The following is an 18,686-nucleotide window of genomic DNA, read 5'->3' as shown; positions in this document are numbered from 1 at the left end:
TATAGATCGGAACAGCATATCTTCTTTAACGCTGTAACATCTGTACACCACCTTTCATTGATGTAAAAACATGTCCTGCCGCCGCGTGATTTCCCCGTTGATTCTGCGTCGTGGTCCGCTCTGAACAGCTGAAAGCCCGGGAGACTCAACGCGCTGTCCGGAATGGCGTCATTCAGCCAGGTTTCCGTGAAACACAGAGCAACAGAGTGTGAAAAATCCTTATTTGTCCGGGAGAGCAGAAGAAGTTCGTCCGTTTTGTTGGGTAGAGAGCGGAGATTCGCCATATGGATGCTCGGCAACGGCATTCTGAATCCTCGCTTCCTGAGCTTCACGAGCACGCCGGCTCGCTTCCCCCGTCTGCGCATCCTGAAGCGCTTGATCAGCGCAGCAGCTCCGCCGACTACAACGTTTGGCAAAACGTCCGAATAAACGAAATCCGGTAGAAGATTGTGTGGTGTGTTCTGCCGAATGTTCAGCAGCTCATCCCTGGTAAAACTGATCGTGTTTGAGAAACAAAAAACAGGAAAAACTAACAAAAACAGTACAAACACTGGAGAGCCAAACACTGAGGCTGCCGTCTGCGGCGCCATCGCATGTATCGTTCAGGCATGATAGCCTTTATAGCTATAGAGATAGCCTCTAAATATAGCTTTATCTCAAAGTCTTTCAATCAAAGAGGCACAACAATCATCACCAAATAACCATAGAAGTTATATAAACGATGACCTTGAGAACTGAGAGGATAGAAAGAATAGAAGTTGAAAATACTGCCAGGTTTAAGGGGGGAAAAAAACTAATGCATATTGTATAATCCTTCCTGAGGGGAAAGAACAAAAACAATGAAGTTCAAACTCGCGACTGCATCTGAACTCAGCCAGACGGCTTGCTAAACACAACACATGGTGGATTCACGTCATGATTGAATAATTTATTATTTAGGATTGTAGATGGCAAAATAAACTTATATTCTCTGTATATCTTACAGCCTGCATGAAATCTGGGTCCACAGAGATGACAGCATACTCATTCAACGCTGATATTTCTCATTTCTCACATATTTCTTACGTATTTTAATTTTGTTAACTGAAATAATGCTGGAATAAAATATAAATATTTGATGAAATTACAAAGTAAAAACGAAAATTAGAAATGCTGTCTTGGCAGCTAACTGAAAAAAAGTTTTAGTTGAAACACTAAAATCACTAAATAATTCAAAACTAAAGCAGAAATAAAAATAAGTTAACCCTAAATACTATTTAAAAAACTAATCAAAATGACAAAAGCACATAAAATTATAAAAAAAAACTACTATAAATAATAAACTATAAATAAATGGTCATTCAAAATATTAATAAAGACTATAATTATACATAAATAATATTAATATAACAATGGTTTCAATCAATCTCAGATGGATTATTCAGAAATATGGAAAATAATTGTTTGGGATTGACATTCAACACTGACTTAAAATGTATTTGAAATATGCTTGGTATTTCATTGACGTCTTTTTGATGTTTAATTAATGTTACTGATGATGGCCTTTAAATATGTCAAAGGATTAAAATGATGTATATTGCAATAATAATAATAATAATAATAATAATAATAATAATAATAATAATAATGATGATAATGAAATATCTTGTGTTGACCCAGGGACTTCATTCCTTATAGCTCATCTAATATAAGACAAACAGTAATTAATCACTGTATTTAATATTAATAATAATAATGCAATATCTAATATAGGACCAAGAGTAATCTATCACTATACTGCAATAATAATAATAATAATAATAATAATAATAATAATAATAATAATAATGAAATCAGCAATGCTGATCTTGACAACCCATGGTATCAGACTGAAAAGAAAATAAACGCGTGCCATATTTTAAATCTTTTTGTTTCCAAGAATTTTCTCAATCACTCAGAACAGAAAATGTAGGTGAAAAATGTATATATTCTGTATGGGCCTGCCTATAGCTTAAGAGACACACAAAGTTGTCCGCAAACTCAGAATTAGACCTCACTTTATCTGTGGGTCTCTTGGTAGCATCAAAACAGCGGTGCTCCAATGTGAATTAATGACTGTACAGGGACAAACACACACACTTATGCTCTTGCTACACACTACTCATTTCAGTCATACACACACAAACAGTTTATACCACGAAGCCTCGGCCTTAAATTGCAGTTAGCAGCAGAGGCGCTTGACAGATTTAAAACTAATTGACTTCAGGAGCATTTCAGCAGTGCATGAATAAGGCCAACGCACCACCGAGGACGTCCGGTTTATCCCACAGAAGACAAATATGAAATACGTAGAGGGAGACCATGCGCTATACTGAATGTGTGCGTTTACTTTCTGTCTCTCTTTTTCTTAAGACTCATACATGTTTGAAATCACTTTACCCCCCGTTTGACGCAACCTTTTCTGTTTTCCCCTTACATGTTTGTCCTCTGTATTTTATTCCCTGGAGTTCGGTTAGCAGACATGTTCATATGTCCTTTGTGCTAACATTGAGTGCCGCTGTGTGAAGCCATTGTATGTTTGGCGCATACTAGCGCAGGGCTAATTATAAACATAATTACCGAGCACTAATTCACTCCTTGATTCATTCACGGCTCTTTTGGAATGCAAGCCGTGCTAATGCTGATGCTAACCTGCCAGCGGTCTGACTTTGAGAAAGCACTAGCGTCTCCGTTATCAAACCCTATTACTGAAATACCGTGTGGTCAGCACCCACTTATCATGTTTGATCAACACGGTAAACCGAGTCACCCCCATCGGTGTCACATTCCGCCCTATCTCACAAAATTAACGTTTAGAGAATAAATATGGCGGTGATAGGTCGCCGAGTCAAGCTTTGAATTGACAATCGGTCTTGCTAGGGCACAGACTGCAAATACAAAGCACCTGAGGACAGACTGGGAGAAAGGAACAAGGAGGGAGTAGGGGAAGGAAAAAAGAAAGAAAACGAGCACTAGCAAGACTGTGTTATAAATATTTCAAGCGCAAGGCGTGTGGCGCTGGCTACCCTTGAGGTAACCGATTGATTGTTACTCTGCACTTTGATACCCAGGGAAGGCAGGTCCAAACCAACTCAACCCGACTGCAGTAAAACAACATTACAGTGAACTAGCCAGACTAGCTGAACTTTTGAAACCACAGCTTTCTTCCTTCAAGCCATATCAGTACGATTGTATGTGCAAGATGCACATAATTGTTTCATTTAATGTTCTCCCAACTCCAAAAGATTTGAAGAAAACCTTTCTGCACTGGAAATACGTGGAAATATATTGCTGCACTGATTTAGCTGGTTGGCTTGTACAACAAAGCTAAAATTTAAATAAAACTAAATTTCCCATAATTCTCTGTGGCAGCATAAAGGCCTGTTCACACTAGCAAAACAATTCAGTCTGATTTTCACATGCGATTTACAACGAAATACAAACAAATACGAAAGAAATGGCAGACAGGTTGTACAAAAACGCAAATTCACTCTCTGACAGTAGGTGGTGCTTTTAAAGCAGAAATACCCTATAAACAGTATTTACATGTTTTCAAACAGCAGTTCATATTTTTAAGTTTGCTGCGTCTATCAAACAACATTAAATACAAGAGTACAAAGGCAGCCGGTTACAGATTCGGAAACTGCTTTTTACTATTGCTTAGCCAAATGTACAAAATGTTACATTTATTCCAAAATAGTAACTCAAGGCAGTAACAATTTAAACAATATATTTTATTTAAACAATTATATACTTTATTTTTTAACTGATGTTCAGCTGTTCTTTTTAATAATAAACTTATGATGCACCATTAACTAAATAAACCTACAGGGATGTACCATTAAATGAATAAGCTGATTGCTCACTAAAAAGCCCCAAAGATCATGTTTTAACGCCATTATATTGTTCATTCAGATTGATTCGCGAACGCAGAACATGCATGAACACAACAGGTGGGATTTATCACATGAACCAAACACATCTAAACATAACCAGTCATATCGCGATAAAGGCATGCCTCCTCTCACATGACTTTCCCCCATTCATTCATAATTACCCCCCACCGAACTCACCACACGCTTTAGGAGGTCTGATAAAACTCAATGGGCTCAGGGGAGGCGAGAGATATAGACTCCCGCTGTAACTTTACCTGCTGGTGTCGCTGTTGGACAGTGTTTCTTTAGAAAAATAAGTGATGTACATACTTCTTAATGTAATTTTTTTCTCATCCAATATTTTGAGGAAGCACTGCCTCCCTTGCGTTGACAACATGCAAATGCTCATGTCAGTTTGAACCAATGCATTAACAGCCTTGAATTCAAATTAAAATGCTTATTGCACTAAATTTGCGCACTGAATATTTGTCTTGTTGTCAACAGAATGTTAGAGTTGCAATGTATTCTATATTGTGACATACATCCGAGTGAAATGACAGGGACTGAATGCAAGCTTTATAGGTGATTTTAAATAAATAAATAAATAAACAAACAAAAATTAACATGAGCGCGGATGAATCGTTCACAATAAAATCAGTAAGATCCATTCAGAAAATAGATGGAATGAATTTCCACTTCATCCCAGCTTTAATTCTGAATACATAAAGTACCAATTACATACCAAATGTACATTCAGTACTCACTGTATGCACAGCCATAGACCTCCACTCTGAGCCCCATCCATCCCCCGGGACTCCAGTCGACCGGCAAGAACCGCAGAAATCGTGTTCTTATGGAGTGTGAGAGCTTGTGGTGAACAGTCCCATCTGAATTTGTATTTCCAGGGAAAGTCTACAGAAAGAAATAAAAATTGTTAGTTTGCCCAACAGTAACTTGTCCAAGATCTGGCCTTAGTACGTGCACTTCATGTGTTAATGAATCAATATAACATCAAACAAGGTTTTCCTGCTGGATGAAAGGCCTTTATAGAGGTGCAGCCATATTTACCGCCATTTACCAAATTATTGCTAATGTGACCACACCTTAATGCTAATGTGTTACTTGCTTTCCTACATCTATTAACATCTTGTGAGTTAAGTTTTTGTAAACTTTGAGACATTTTCAAATTTATTTAGTGTCTAAATTGCAATTGTTAGCTTTGTACACTGTTGGCACTCCTGTGTTAATGTTTGGCTAGTTATCATGTGCTTCCTCATTCTATTTCTTCATTGACTGCCCTGATATTTGCTAATGAAGGTCACTTATAGAAGTAAAAAAACTGCTATTGAAATTACCGGGAAAGTACGGTTAGCTTTCTGCAGGTACTTTAGCCAACTTAGTCTCAATTAGCATATAGGTTTACCTCAAAGACACTCTTCCAAAGTCAGAGAGTTGATTATCTATACATAGAGCTGAACTTTTGCTAAGCTGCATTTACCTAAGATTTAAAAAACTAACACAAAATGGTAGACGGGCGCCGCTGGCAGCGTTAGTTTTTTTAAGCTGCACTCAAAGTGTCGCTGCTAATCTAAACCTCCAGGTTTAGAATAGCTGGGGGTCCTACCTCGAGCTGTAGAGCCTAACAGAAAAATGGCACGACCAGGAGGCACCTACCGCTCTTTAAAAATGTTCCACGTCTTTTAATCTTCTACTCATTAAAATGCTTCACACCTTCAAAGACTTCCATTAAACTCTGTTCTCAAACTAATCGGCACCTTTTTTTTCTCCCGCTGGGTGGAAGATAAAAGAACCAAACATTAAACCATCAACAAACAAAAAATTAAATAAAAATAAAGTTGTAATGAGATGAATTAGCCGCAGAAAATGTATACACCACCTCCACCTCCTCCTACGGCTCTCTGTGTTTGTTTAGCTCCGATGATTACATTAGCAGGAATCTAAGCTTTCGTAATGAGAGACGACGGAGATGGCAGGTTATATTTCAGTAATGTTTCGCCCCAGATCTCTTCGAGCCAGGCTAAATAAGAACGCCGGGGAATGATGGAGCTTTGAAATGACTAGTATTGATTCAGAAGAGGAGGGTGAAGCCCATTTGTTTGCCTGTAAGTGTGGAGGCAATGCAACCACTGTCTCTTGTGGCGCAAGGGCTGTGCTGATCGATTCCAAAGTTGTCAAAATAAAACTACCCAAAAAAGAAAACGTAATTCAAGTTGGGTAGACAAGGATTTCAGCTGCACTGCCAGTGACCGGTGAGGTCAGGAGACCATGAAATAAGTTTTGGAAGGGATATAAAGCCACGTCACTCAAAATAGAGGGTGTATTTAATTTTAGTTTAGGCGATTAAGTGAAATTCAAGTCGGCAATTAAAATTTGAACATTTCATGGGTGGCTGGTTTTCGATGTGTGGCGACAGTGTCTGACAGTGCATGGTAGAATGCATTAATTTATCCTAGTAAATTATTATGATTTCGTTTAAGACACAGACGCTTAATGATTATGGGTGTGCATGCATTTTATTCCAGTCATAAAAGCCCCCCTGATCCATATTATACAGAAAGCTTTTACAGTACTTATTGCACCGGCTAAAGTACTAATGCATTATAAATAGGGCTGCACGATAAATGGCATGTAATTGTCATGCGCATCTCGTCAGTAAAGCTGTTTCTGTGATTAGTAGTAAATCTCCATCACCTGCTTTCAGATGGAGCAGCATTTAATACACAGAGCCATAGTTTGCTGACAAGCTACGCAATATCGCGTTCATAATCGAATGCGATTCATCTGCGATTATGAATGCGATTTTGTGTAGCTTGTCAGTGAGCTACGGCTCTGTGTATTAAATGTCGCTCCATCCGAAAGCACGTGATGGAGATTTACTACTAATCACAGAACCGGCTTTACTGACAAGATGCGCATAACAATCGCATGCGATTTATCGTGCAGCCCTATTTATAAATATAATAAAAGGCTGGGTTATTTTTATAAGAGTACTTGGATAACTCACCCCTATGTTGTCCTCTTGTCTGAACTGCTTCCAAGCTCTTCCTGTGTCACTGTACAGCAACATGTAACTCGTAACCCAATCAGGGCTCCCGAAACGACCCTGGGTCGCCACAGCTGTGACCTCGACCCGTTCTCGCAGATCCACCTGTAGCCATCGTAGTCTGTCTGTTTGTTCTGGAGCCCAGCCACCACCTCCTAACACAAAAACAGAAGGGGTGCATTGTAACTGAGTTCAGGTACAAGCAACAAAAAGATGCAACTTACCCTGTGTGAGTTTGCCAGGCTATAAGCTAATTTTAATTTTAAGTTGTGGTCACATTATCAAAATTTAAAATTCTGCAAAATTTTGCAGGGAAAAAAGAAACGAAGCACTGCTCACACAGAAGTCACTTTCAAACCAAGTAACTTTGCGTTGCTTAATGCGGCCAATCCCCATGACCAACTTGAACGTGTTGTGAAATTTGCAAGGGAAATCTTTCGCCATTGTGTGAAATTTCTGATTGCGTAGATTCTGATTGAAAAGTCTGGATTTTGGATGCTGTAAAATGTATTGTTATGGTCTTACAGTGTTTTTGGACATTCAAATAGAAATACCTTAAGGAACCATGTAAATACCATGGTAAATTAACAAAATAATCATTCCGTGCCATCATTTACATCAAAATTACTATTAGCATCACTGTACAATTCTGCAAATGAAAGTAATTTTATAGAAATCTAATATAATTACTTGGGTACTTTTCAACATTTTCACATTTTATGCTGGGGTTACTCACCATCTCTTCTGTTGAGCTTGGAAAAATATGGCAACTGACTGTTGGAGGAAGATGAGGAGCTCTGGAATGACGTGGGAGGAAGAGCAGAAACCAGTGGCCCATTGCAGTGATCTAGAACAGCAGGAAATAGATTAACCAATCAGAGTTGAAATTCAAGGTTTGTGAATGACTGGTTTACTCTGGTTTAGAATGCCCACTTTTCATAAACCAATCAGCTCCCAATGGATAACAGATCAAGTCCTCTCCTTTCAATTTTCCCCATTTTCCCCTTCACCCCTACAAGCATAAAATGGCTTGTGAATGTTTCAAAACTAGTAATTGTAATTGTTAACACCCTCAACCTTGGCAGAAGATACCAGTTAATGGACCAGAAGAAAGCAGTATGTGGTATACACAGGGTAAACTTTATTCATCCAGCAAAAAAGGGGGACTTTCAGCATCCACTCCTCAGGTTAACGTGCGGAGCAAGATAATGATGAGAAAGAACGAGCAGAAAACAGCTCTCACAACAGCTCTCAACAGGTTTCCTCCAGACAAAGCCATTTAAAAACCCGCCCCATGATGCATTTTTCAACAGGGAGTCTCCTTCGCTGACTATCTCTCGATCTTTTCCTCTGCAAGCGTGCAAAGTGGGCAAATTGAGCAAGTGATGTTTCTGAAACTAATAAATATGAATGATGGGAATGACTGACAGGGGCTTCCGCTTCTACTTGTGGTGACGGTAGTGTGGAGGAGATTGGCAACATTGCATCCACCAGCGGAAAGAGACCAGATTACATTTTGCCTTGAGCGGAAGGGAAGTGAAAATGACCTAGTGTCTGCCAAGCACCTGGTGCTTTGAAGGTACAAGAGATGGGAATCCATACAGCGTGACCATAAACCAGCAGCTTCATTTCTTGAGATGTTTGTGGGCGCTTGCACATGGGGCAAAGCTCTGATGGAGCATTTGATGGACAGGGATGTGTACAACTCTTTTGAGGCGGGGAAGGAGCTGTGTCAATTTGAAATCACACAGGATTTCTGAAAACACTACTGGATCCTACTCTGGTCAATGTTGCAGCAAAGATTGAAATGTTCTTAACTTTCGGTTGGATGCCAGATTGTCATTTTCCAAAAGTTTTTCCTTCTACAACCTTGTGATATGCTATCCCCTTTGAAACAGCTGACTCACCACTCTTACAAAACTACAAATCTATTTGTTACTGGTGTAACTTTTGGTTGTATGACTGAGTGCCACTTTCGCGGACCCTTGCTTCTTCTACATCTTTGCAATGCACAGTGCCATATGAAGCCAATCGATCCACAGCACTCGCTTATGCAAACTCAGAAGTGCCCTAACTCTGTGGGTATCCACATATGTTATCCGGCGACTGGGATGTTTTGACCTTTAGGTCTTTATTTGGCTGAAGAGGTCAAGGTTAAAAACCATTGCAGCTGATAAATGAAATTTATGGATACCTGGAGAGGTTTTCAGAGAACGATGTGGATCCATTAGTCCAAAGGGCATTGTGCATTGCAAGGACGTATAGGAAGAGGAAGGTTCTATGAAAGTGATGCTCCATCAGGCAACAAAATTTGCTGCAACATACTCGCCATTGAGTGTGCTTTACCTATCCTAAGTTGGATACATACAATATTTCTACAATACATCCATGACTCTACATAAGACACTACATGGGAAAGATTGGAATCAACATCAATCAACAAGGTCATGGTCTCAACACCAAATAAGTTCTTGCAGAATACTCAAAGTCCAAATAATGATTTGTTTCGTATCGCCTGCTTTTTTAGTCTTCAGAAATAAAGTTCCCCAGAGGGGGCTGGGTGGGAATATTGCTCAGATCTTGCTCTTTCTTAGCTCAGAAGACATAAAGAAATGAGTTTTCAGTCATGCATCAACATATCTCCTAGAAGACAAAAAGTGATCACAGGAACCTTCATCAACCTTTCAAGATGAGAAATGCTTGAGTTCATATTGAGATCTCTGACTTTTGGTTGCTTAAACTGTTCTTGGGTTTGACAAATCTGAGCATAGTTTGAGACATTGTTGAGATCTTTTTCTTGGGAGCACAATCTGGGGGACAAGAGACTTAAAAAACTCATTTGCTCTCCATTTAATCTAGTTTCTGTTTAGGAGAAACAATTGAAAAGTTAACAAAGAGTGATTTTACCTTTTCTATTGCTCTACAAATGGTTAATCAAGGAAACAAAAAACAGCCTATTTCAACTCTGTAATGTTTGAACTTGATTTTGAAATTGCTTGAACTGCCAATCATCAGAATAAAAATGTATTCTAATCAAATACAATGACCTGATTGCTGCATACATAATTGGTTAATCATGCTAATATTAATCTCAGCTCAGCTTATTAATTCGTGGAAATTAAGTGTACTCATGTATGCATGTAATTAATAAAAATGTTTAACTAATCGAGAACAGTGTTCACTTTTTTTAATAACAATTCATGACAAGAGCGAAAGCCAAAGGACACACACATCCATACAGGGCTGCGTGTTGAACTGTAAAAAAATTTAATAAAATAAAAACCTTGTTTTTCCTCCATTTGACAAACACACTATGTGTAATTGTTTCTACCGGGATCAGACGGATGCTCGGCATGAATACGAAGAAGGGTTGGAAGGGTGGGGGAGATTACATTTTTATGTTTACCTTGGAAATTCTCCTAGTCAGCACTGCCAGATCTACTGACATATGCATGCTGCGAAATTAATGTTTATGGGAGGAAAACAACTCAGCAGCACTGGTATTAGCTTGAGGATAGGTCGTCTAATTCGCCGTTTTGCTTGCTAGACGGTCAGATGGCGTAAAATGTTCGCATTGTAACAAAGAGTTGGTTGTTATTCAGAAACATTTACAAAAGCAATCTCTCAGAATCATATAAAACATCCATTTGACATTACTAACTCAATTCTCTACTGTTCGCTACTCCTTGGAGTGTTTAAGACTCAAAACTTTGAAGCAAATGCAGTTTGGAAAAACGCGTATGTTAGGCTATTAGCGGACGCAAGAATCCAAGAAATAGCATTTCTAAGCCGAGGTTTTTTTTTCCTTCTCCCGTGTGGTATTCTTACGCTTTATTAGACGTAAAAGCAGCCCGGTGCAAACCCAGCACGACAGTCCATTTTTCCTGACCCCAGCTGCGCTTTTAAGAGTCCGCACCTTTAATGGAACCCCTGGATGTCCCAGTGCATCTGCGCTGTGACAGAACATGTGATTTCTAATGCAGTTTTAAAGAAGCTTTTCTCACACTGAATTGAGTCCAGTGCCTCCAACAAACTTTTCCAATGGAGGCATAAAGAGGGAAAGGGGGATGGGGTGGTTAGATGGCAGCAGAAAATGCAGAATGCCTAGACATCTGTGAATGGACACCTACATCATGTAGAAAGTGTGAAACACTCATTTAAATCCTGTTGGAGAGTTTGCACGGTCCCGAAGTGTCCCAGATCTCTTTGTACACAGAACACAATCCGTCCTCTGTGTATTAAAGCTTTCTTTTCCGAATGCCAAAACTTGTATTCAGACACTAGTTAGTAAGCCAAAGTCTTCAACATTTAAAAGTGGTGAAATACATAACGTTATGAGAATTTTTGTTTACAAAATGTGCCATTTGACTTAAAAAATGAAGGCACTAGCTAGAAAAAAAAAGCCAGAAATGTTAGACAGCAAATGAATTAAATTAAATTAAATTAAATTACACAAAAACACTAAAGGTTACTAAACTAGCCTAATAAATAAATTAAACATAATAAAAAGTTAATCTAGCTCAATATTCAAGCAGAATATTATACTTCTAAATTAACTAAATGGCAACAAAAGCTATTTATTTCATAAACAAAATTTAAATTAATAACAGTTACAAAACATAACAAATAATCCATTTAATCAAGCTCCATATTCATGTAGAATAATACCCTTGTTATTTAGCTATACACTTTCAAAAGAAATTAAATACAATAAAATTAAACTAATAAAGATTACTAAACAATACAGTAAATAGAAAACTAATACATATATACATATATATATATATATATATACATATATATATATATATATATATATGCACCCTTTTCAATTGGCTATATGATTCTATTAAATAAACAAACAAACAAAGTCAAGTTTGTAATCTTTTTTATTGCAAAACCAAGAAACTGCTTGACCTCAAAAAAAAAAAAAAAGCCATAATTTGACAAGCTTCTACAACAATTGTTTATAATACTGAAGTTTTTTTTTTTTTTTTACATTGAAAAGTTTATGTATACAGACAAAGCAACTGTAAAACAATTCTATGGTGCTATCAAATCACTTCTGTTAATTTAAAGCTAGTACATTTGATGACTGTAGTGCAGAAATTACACACTTCAGGAAAAAAAGAAAAAGATACTGATCTGGGCCCGTATTCACAAAACATTTTATCTTACCACTAAGAGTTCTCCTAAATAGCAGTAAAAGTTTTCTCTTAAAACCTATTCACAAAGCTGCTGAGACAAACTTTTACTAAAATAGCAGTAAAAGTTTTTAGCTAAGAGTTTTCTCTTAAAACCTATTCACAAAGCTGCTAGACAGAAGTCTTAAGCTAAGAGTAAGGGCGGAGTTGACCTTGTTGCTATGGATGATGTCAGCATACTTACTAACTATGCACACCGTGATTGGCTGATAGTCTCTGTCAGAGATGTATTAATATAAATATTGTAGAGCGCAATATTATGTTTCCATATTCAAATAAAGGTTTTAAAATAAAAATGTTAATTGCCACATTCAAATTAAGATTTTAAAATGCAGGCTAAGTGTCACTAATTAAACAAGTAGGCTATGTATTCAGCTAATTGTCAGCCTCTTATGCTTCTCGTAAACAATTAGTCAATATGCATTAGAGCTGCCCTCGACTAAAGATTTTTCTGGTCGACTAGTAGTCGTTCATTTTAAGCATTAGTCAACTATTAGTCGCACTTTTATTAATAAACCATATAAATTATATTAATAATGAGCCTTTAATTGCCTACATAGCCTAATAAGCGCTCAAGCGCACGCAAAAAAGGCTTGCCACAGCGCACTGGCAAATATAATAATTATGAACGTGTTAGGGAAAAACAGCAAGTACACTGCATTAACGTTTTAATAATTTATTGTTACACTAGTGCTTTCTGTTTTCGGTTTAAGAGATGAAGTCGGCGACACTGACTCGTCATCTGCGCAGTATGCGCCTGTATGTTTCATACGCATTACATAATCTGAGAATATTTGTTTTCTATTTGAATTGGTTCATTTAAAAGTTTCACTCTCTATAGATATATTTTTCATGTCTGTAATTCGAAGTGACGAGCTCAAGTTCACAGAGTCCGAGACGGCAGATAGCGACATACATTTTTCAGATGATAAGCCATATTTGAGGTCGATGAATGTTAGGTGAGCATATGGATGTCCTGCCCGATGTAGCTACTGTAGGCCTATTACCACAAAGACCAGCCATTAACGATTTGTCCGTCACGGACTGCGTGATTTCGCCACTTCATGTGGAATTTTTTTTTCTACGACTAAGCGACTAATAAAATTTTGCTAATATGCATATAAACAGCCTTTTAATTAGCAGAGTAGAATAATCATGGCTGATAAGACATGCAAACAAAACATAAAAGAAAACCAAACTGGACGCGAGAACAGCTATATATTAAGGATATAGCCTAATCAAAAATTTAGAGTTGGGATAACCTCCAAACCAAAGACGATAAGTAGGAGTCCTAAATTTAGGACTGACACGCCCATTATTTTTAAGATTTTCTCCTAAATCGGCGAGTTATGAGCTACTTTTAGCCTTAAGATGTTTTGTGAATACGGGCCCTGAAGAACCTACCTACCAGACTTTTTCAATCTCCAAAGCACCATATAGCTAACTTAAAACCTCTATCCAGTGAAAAATAGTATCTAAATGATCATTCTAATACCCCTCTCCTTGCTATGTGATAATGAATTATCATTCTCAACACGTTTAAGTAGTTTAAGAATTGTGGATCATTCCTGAGCCTCGTGAGAGGGGTTTAATCTTGCATGTGAAGATAAAACCAAGACCAACATCTGATTAAACAGCGAGAGGATTCTGCCATGTTTGTACCATTTTTAACTGGAATAATGTGGATTGTTAATCGCAATAACAACAACAACAACAACAATAATAATAATTATTATTATTATTGTTGTTATTATTATTATTATTAAACATGTATAAATAATTTAGTTATTTAGTAATTTAGTATTATTAAATGCTATAATAATAACAATAATAATAATAGTTTGGTATTCAATTTTATTATATATCATTATTTGTATATTTAAATTAAAATGCTAAATTACATATTATATTTGTAATTAAATAATATTATATTTATAATTATTATTTATTATTGTTTTAAATTTTTAGTGTGAAAACTACAAAAAAAAATAACATAAAATGATAAAAACAATTCAGAAAACCATGTAACATCCTCCGCCCCGTTATAAACAAAAAACAAGTGGGCTCCCCCAAAGTCCACGGTATAGTGCGAACACTGCCCCTGCGACCTATCTCACAGCATTTTGGGTAATTAAAATGACTCGGGCCACGTTTCTGCCCCCCTCTTCAAGCTTGGCATTTAGCGCTGACCTGATTTTACTAGCGGTTGCCCATGGCAGCGAGGGCTGATGTAATAGAGGAAAATGAAAGAGAGGCTATTATTTAAACCTGACAGCGACACAGAGAGACTCTTCACTTCCTTTGTGACACTCTACGCTCTCCTCAGCAGGTAGAACACAACGAGAAGAGCCTAACAAAGCCGGGTAATTTATGGTCACCTATTTAACTGAGGATTCGACAGCAAGATGAGGCTATTACATCATGGAATATGAATGGAATATTGGGAGATGTAAACATAAAAGTAAATCCAGCCACACTGTTTGACATTTTTTGTTTGGTTTGAAGGAATAAAACCAAATTCTGTCATTTAGATACCCTGATGTTGTTCCAAATCTGATACCCTGATGTTGTTCCAAATCTGTGTGTGAATCTATATACCGTTTCAGAGTAAGTAATGACAGAATTGCACCTTTACGGCAATTTTCTTATCGTAAAACAACCCTAAAGCACAAAGAACTCCTTCATCCATCACACATACACTGTTTCTAAGAGTTTATGCTGAGAAACTCAATCAGATCTTGATTGATTTGGAGTCAGTTCAGAGTTGTTTGAATGCAGATCATGCTGAGAGCATGTACATGTATCGATTGACATTTCAGTGAAGAAAACAAAATAGTTTCTTTGAATAACAATTTACATGCGGTGTTTATCTCATACAAACCTATTCTACAACCTCAGAAAATGTGCGAATGAGTCATACAGAGCGCTTTTATGCTTGACACTCATTTTTGGTGGAAGAGCAGCCTGAACATTCGGCTAAATAGCTGTTTTTTTGTCTTTCACTGGAAAACAACCTTAAACTTGTGTGTTTTAAACTGATTTGAACTGTTCTTCTTTACATAAAACTCAATAACAATGATTTGCAGTCGCAACTGCAACAACATCACGTTCCCTGCAGCAGCCCCATGATAGTAACTAGTAAAACACAGATATGAAGATATAACCTACTCTCTCTGTCCTCCATTACACCATCCTGCAGTGTGTCGGATAGGTATATGATTTGCACTGTGGGAATGTTCAAAATTGCTTCCACACTCATTTTAAGTTCTTGCAGAACACCACACTTAAAATAGCAAAAACAAGACATCTTAGAGTTTTGGAACATGGACTCACTGAATGTGAATATTTGACACATGCGTTTAAAATACAGTTTAAAAAAGTCTTGATCATATTTGATTATATGTTTAATCAGGAAATTGTGTTATACGAGTGATACATAAAGTATAATAATAATAATACTAATGATAATTATTATTATTATTATATATAAACTAAATATAAGTTCAATATAAATGAAAAGAAAAATAAAATAAATTATAATTGTACATTGTACATAATAAATACATAAAAAAATATATACTGTCATATTTATGTTTTATACCAATTTGTTACATACTACTACTACTACTACTACTAATAATAATAATAGATACAAATCTATTAAACATGAAATAATACAAATTTATTTTAATATAAAATAAAAAATACATTTTTAAATAAAAAATGTATATTGTATTTATAGTATTTGTATTATATTATATTTTACTATATTTTATTTTATTTTTTTATTCATTTATTTTTATTTTAAAACTGGGATATTTTGAAGCAACTCAACTTCAATGCCCTTGACATTAGAGGAACTTCATGGACTATAGTTTACACAAGAATCTGGAAGTATGACAAGTTTTAAGCATTAATAGTGTAATAGCTGAAGCTGCTTAGTACATATGTGGCCAGATATAGCTCAGTGTTTTACACTGTTGCTGTTTTTCCCCTTTGGTTAACACGGCAGTCTTGGAAAAACAAACTTACCGAGGCCTCCGAATGGTCATTGACTTAAATAAACAGCACCACACAACCGGGACACCATCAAAGCTATGGAGATGTGTTTACTCAACCTTTCTTTCCACTGATCAGAGCGGGGAACATCTCCGGCGCTGTTTCACAATGAGTGTGGGATGCCGGCAGAACTTTCTGGCATATCCGTGAAACGCCATTAACGGCTTGTTAAGAGTTTCTTGTGCTTTGAATGATATTTACGAAGTTGCGGAGCATATGTTTGGCAGACTAAACGCCCACTAACACAGACTGAACAGCATCTCATTAAGGGAAGATACATTAAAGGGGTCTGTTTTTCAAGAGTGAACATCAGCTGGGTTCAGGTTTATCATCACCGCCGTTTACTTTGATGGATTACATCCGTCAATCATCGAATCACGGTTCTCTGAGGGGTGACGGCTGGAGGGTCCTGGTTGTGGTGTGCGTTTCACGAGAATATGTTAAATATCTTTGATAAACTTGGGAGATTTTCTTTGCATGTGAGTTTTCGGAGTTTGTATACTTTATGTCTGTCTACTCATTCAAAAGGTTTTTGAGTTCATGTATATTCTGAGAGGCAACAATGAGAACTTTTCGCTAGTGGCATAAAGTTTAGTCCTCCCTGCAGCTTATTATGTTTAAGAGCCGCCCACTTGACATGCAAAGTGACTGATCACAGTTCAATTTGTTTTTATGCTGTTTGTTTATAGATTTTCCAAAGTACACTGAAAAAAAAAAGTGGTGTGGGATTTACTTTGAAAAAAATTTTCTGGAAATTGCTAGTAAATTTCATAAATAATTACAAAGAAATGGCAAGTAACACGTTGAATTCAACACGAAAATTAAGTAGAAAGAAAAAATAACAAAGATTGATGGATTACGTTTTACAAGAAAATACTATTCTTTGACGTTATAAATAAAAGTGAAGACTGTACCACATTAATAGATTAGCAAGGAAGAAATTTGTTCAAATTTTTGCGCAACAGTCTTTACAAACGATTATAAAGAAAACACAACAATCAAAAAGAGAAAGAAAAACGTAGAAACTTCATTAACTAAAAATTAATTAACTAATAATTGTGTTATATTAACTTACATATTTATTTGCACAGAAAACGTTCTCATGCAAAAAAATAAAAAATAAATAATAATCCACCAGTTTTATTTTTTCTTCACTTTTTTTAAAATATTTGTTTGCTACTTTAAAAGTGCTCTAAATTTTAAGTCAATTTAAGCGCAAACTGTGATAAATCTCAACTTCTGCAAAACAACATTCACGATTGGATGATTAGCAACGAAGCTCAATGTGATCAACATTTTGTGCACTTCAGGAAGTCACGCCATGCAAACCAATCAGATTGCGATTTCAGAGTGCGAAACTGAAACTAAGAAAACAGTATTTTCAGGGAAAATTTGAGTTTTTGAATGGTTTCTGGGAAGGATGTTACTGCACAAACAGATACGTCTTTCTACTTTAAAATTCCAGGTTTAATTTGGTTTGTACAAGTTGCTTGTAATTACTTCATTACAATCATTTGCGAAACATATTTTCAAATGAAATTACTAAACCATTTTTATTTCATCCCGTCAGTCTGGTTATACGTAAACCATTTTTGCAACTTTAAATACAGCAGCCTACATTTCTAAGCAGCTGTTTGTCAATATGACGTTCTTACCAACAGAATATGAACAGAACTTGTTTATATTGTGTATATCTTGTTATTTCACTAGTACCAGCAGCAACAAACCAACAGGGGCCCCTGAAGAGGAAGTCAGACTTGATTACTTATCTTTTGATTACTAGTTCAGAATTACCTATGGAATTTGCCGCTTATTAAATAGCAAGATGTTCCTCGGATCTCTCAGAAAGACTAAGAATCTTTGCCTTTTTTCTTCATCTTCCTCTCATTTTCTTTTTTTTTTTTCAACCCACACATCTTTCAGAATAGATTTGCTGGCATTTATAAAACGTCTTAAAATACCCAATGGCACTGTCGTGATAAACACTCATTGGCAGTGAAAATCAGACGGAGGTACACGGACTAAAGGCCATTTACGAGCAGGACGGGAGAGACGGGCTTATTTAAAATGAAAACTCATTCTCTGCCAGCAGGAGGCGCTTTTAGAGTGATAAAACTAGCGGTTTACCTGATAATGGCTGTAATCAAATCAGCTCCGCTCATGAACGCTACTTTATCAGATCAAATGAAAATGCCATCGAAACTTTTCTGAAGACAGTCAATTCCCTTCAGAGATACATTCATATAAAACACCCGCGCCGTGTTATGATTTTGAAACGTGCACTGCTCATGTTTATTCAACGAAGTCAAACGGCACAAATAAATCAATGTATGGGAAACTGGTAATGTATATCGAAATATCGGAAATGTGTTTAAAAATCATATCACCGTTATTGAAAAAAATTATATCACGATACATATTGATATTGAATTATTGTCCAGCCCTATGTAAACAGAATTAACAGCA

The 18,686-nt window shown here is 36.5% G+C and overlaps 1 pseudogene; it reads right to left on the bottom strand.

The window, feature by feature from the left end:
• The window catches only part of LOC107687883 (contactin-associated protein-like 5), a 98,582-nt pseudogene that overhangs the window by 47,486 nt on the left and 32,410 nt on the right, over positions 1 to 18,686 (bottom strand).

This window comes from Sinocyclocheilus anshuiensis, unplaced genomic scaffold (assembly GCF_001515605.1).
Source record: "Sinocyclocheilus anshuiensis isolate Anshui unplaced genomic scaffold, SAMN03320099.WGS_v1.1 scaffold273, whole genome shotgun sequence".
NCBI classification, from domain to species: Eukaryota; Metazoa; Chordata; class Actinopteri; order Cypriniformes; family Cyprinidae; genus Sinocyclocheilus; species Sinocyclocheilus anshuiensis.
The sequence above is the reverse complement of the archived record's forward strand: the minus strand, read 5'-3'. Positions and strand labels throughout refer to the sequence as shown.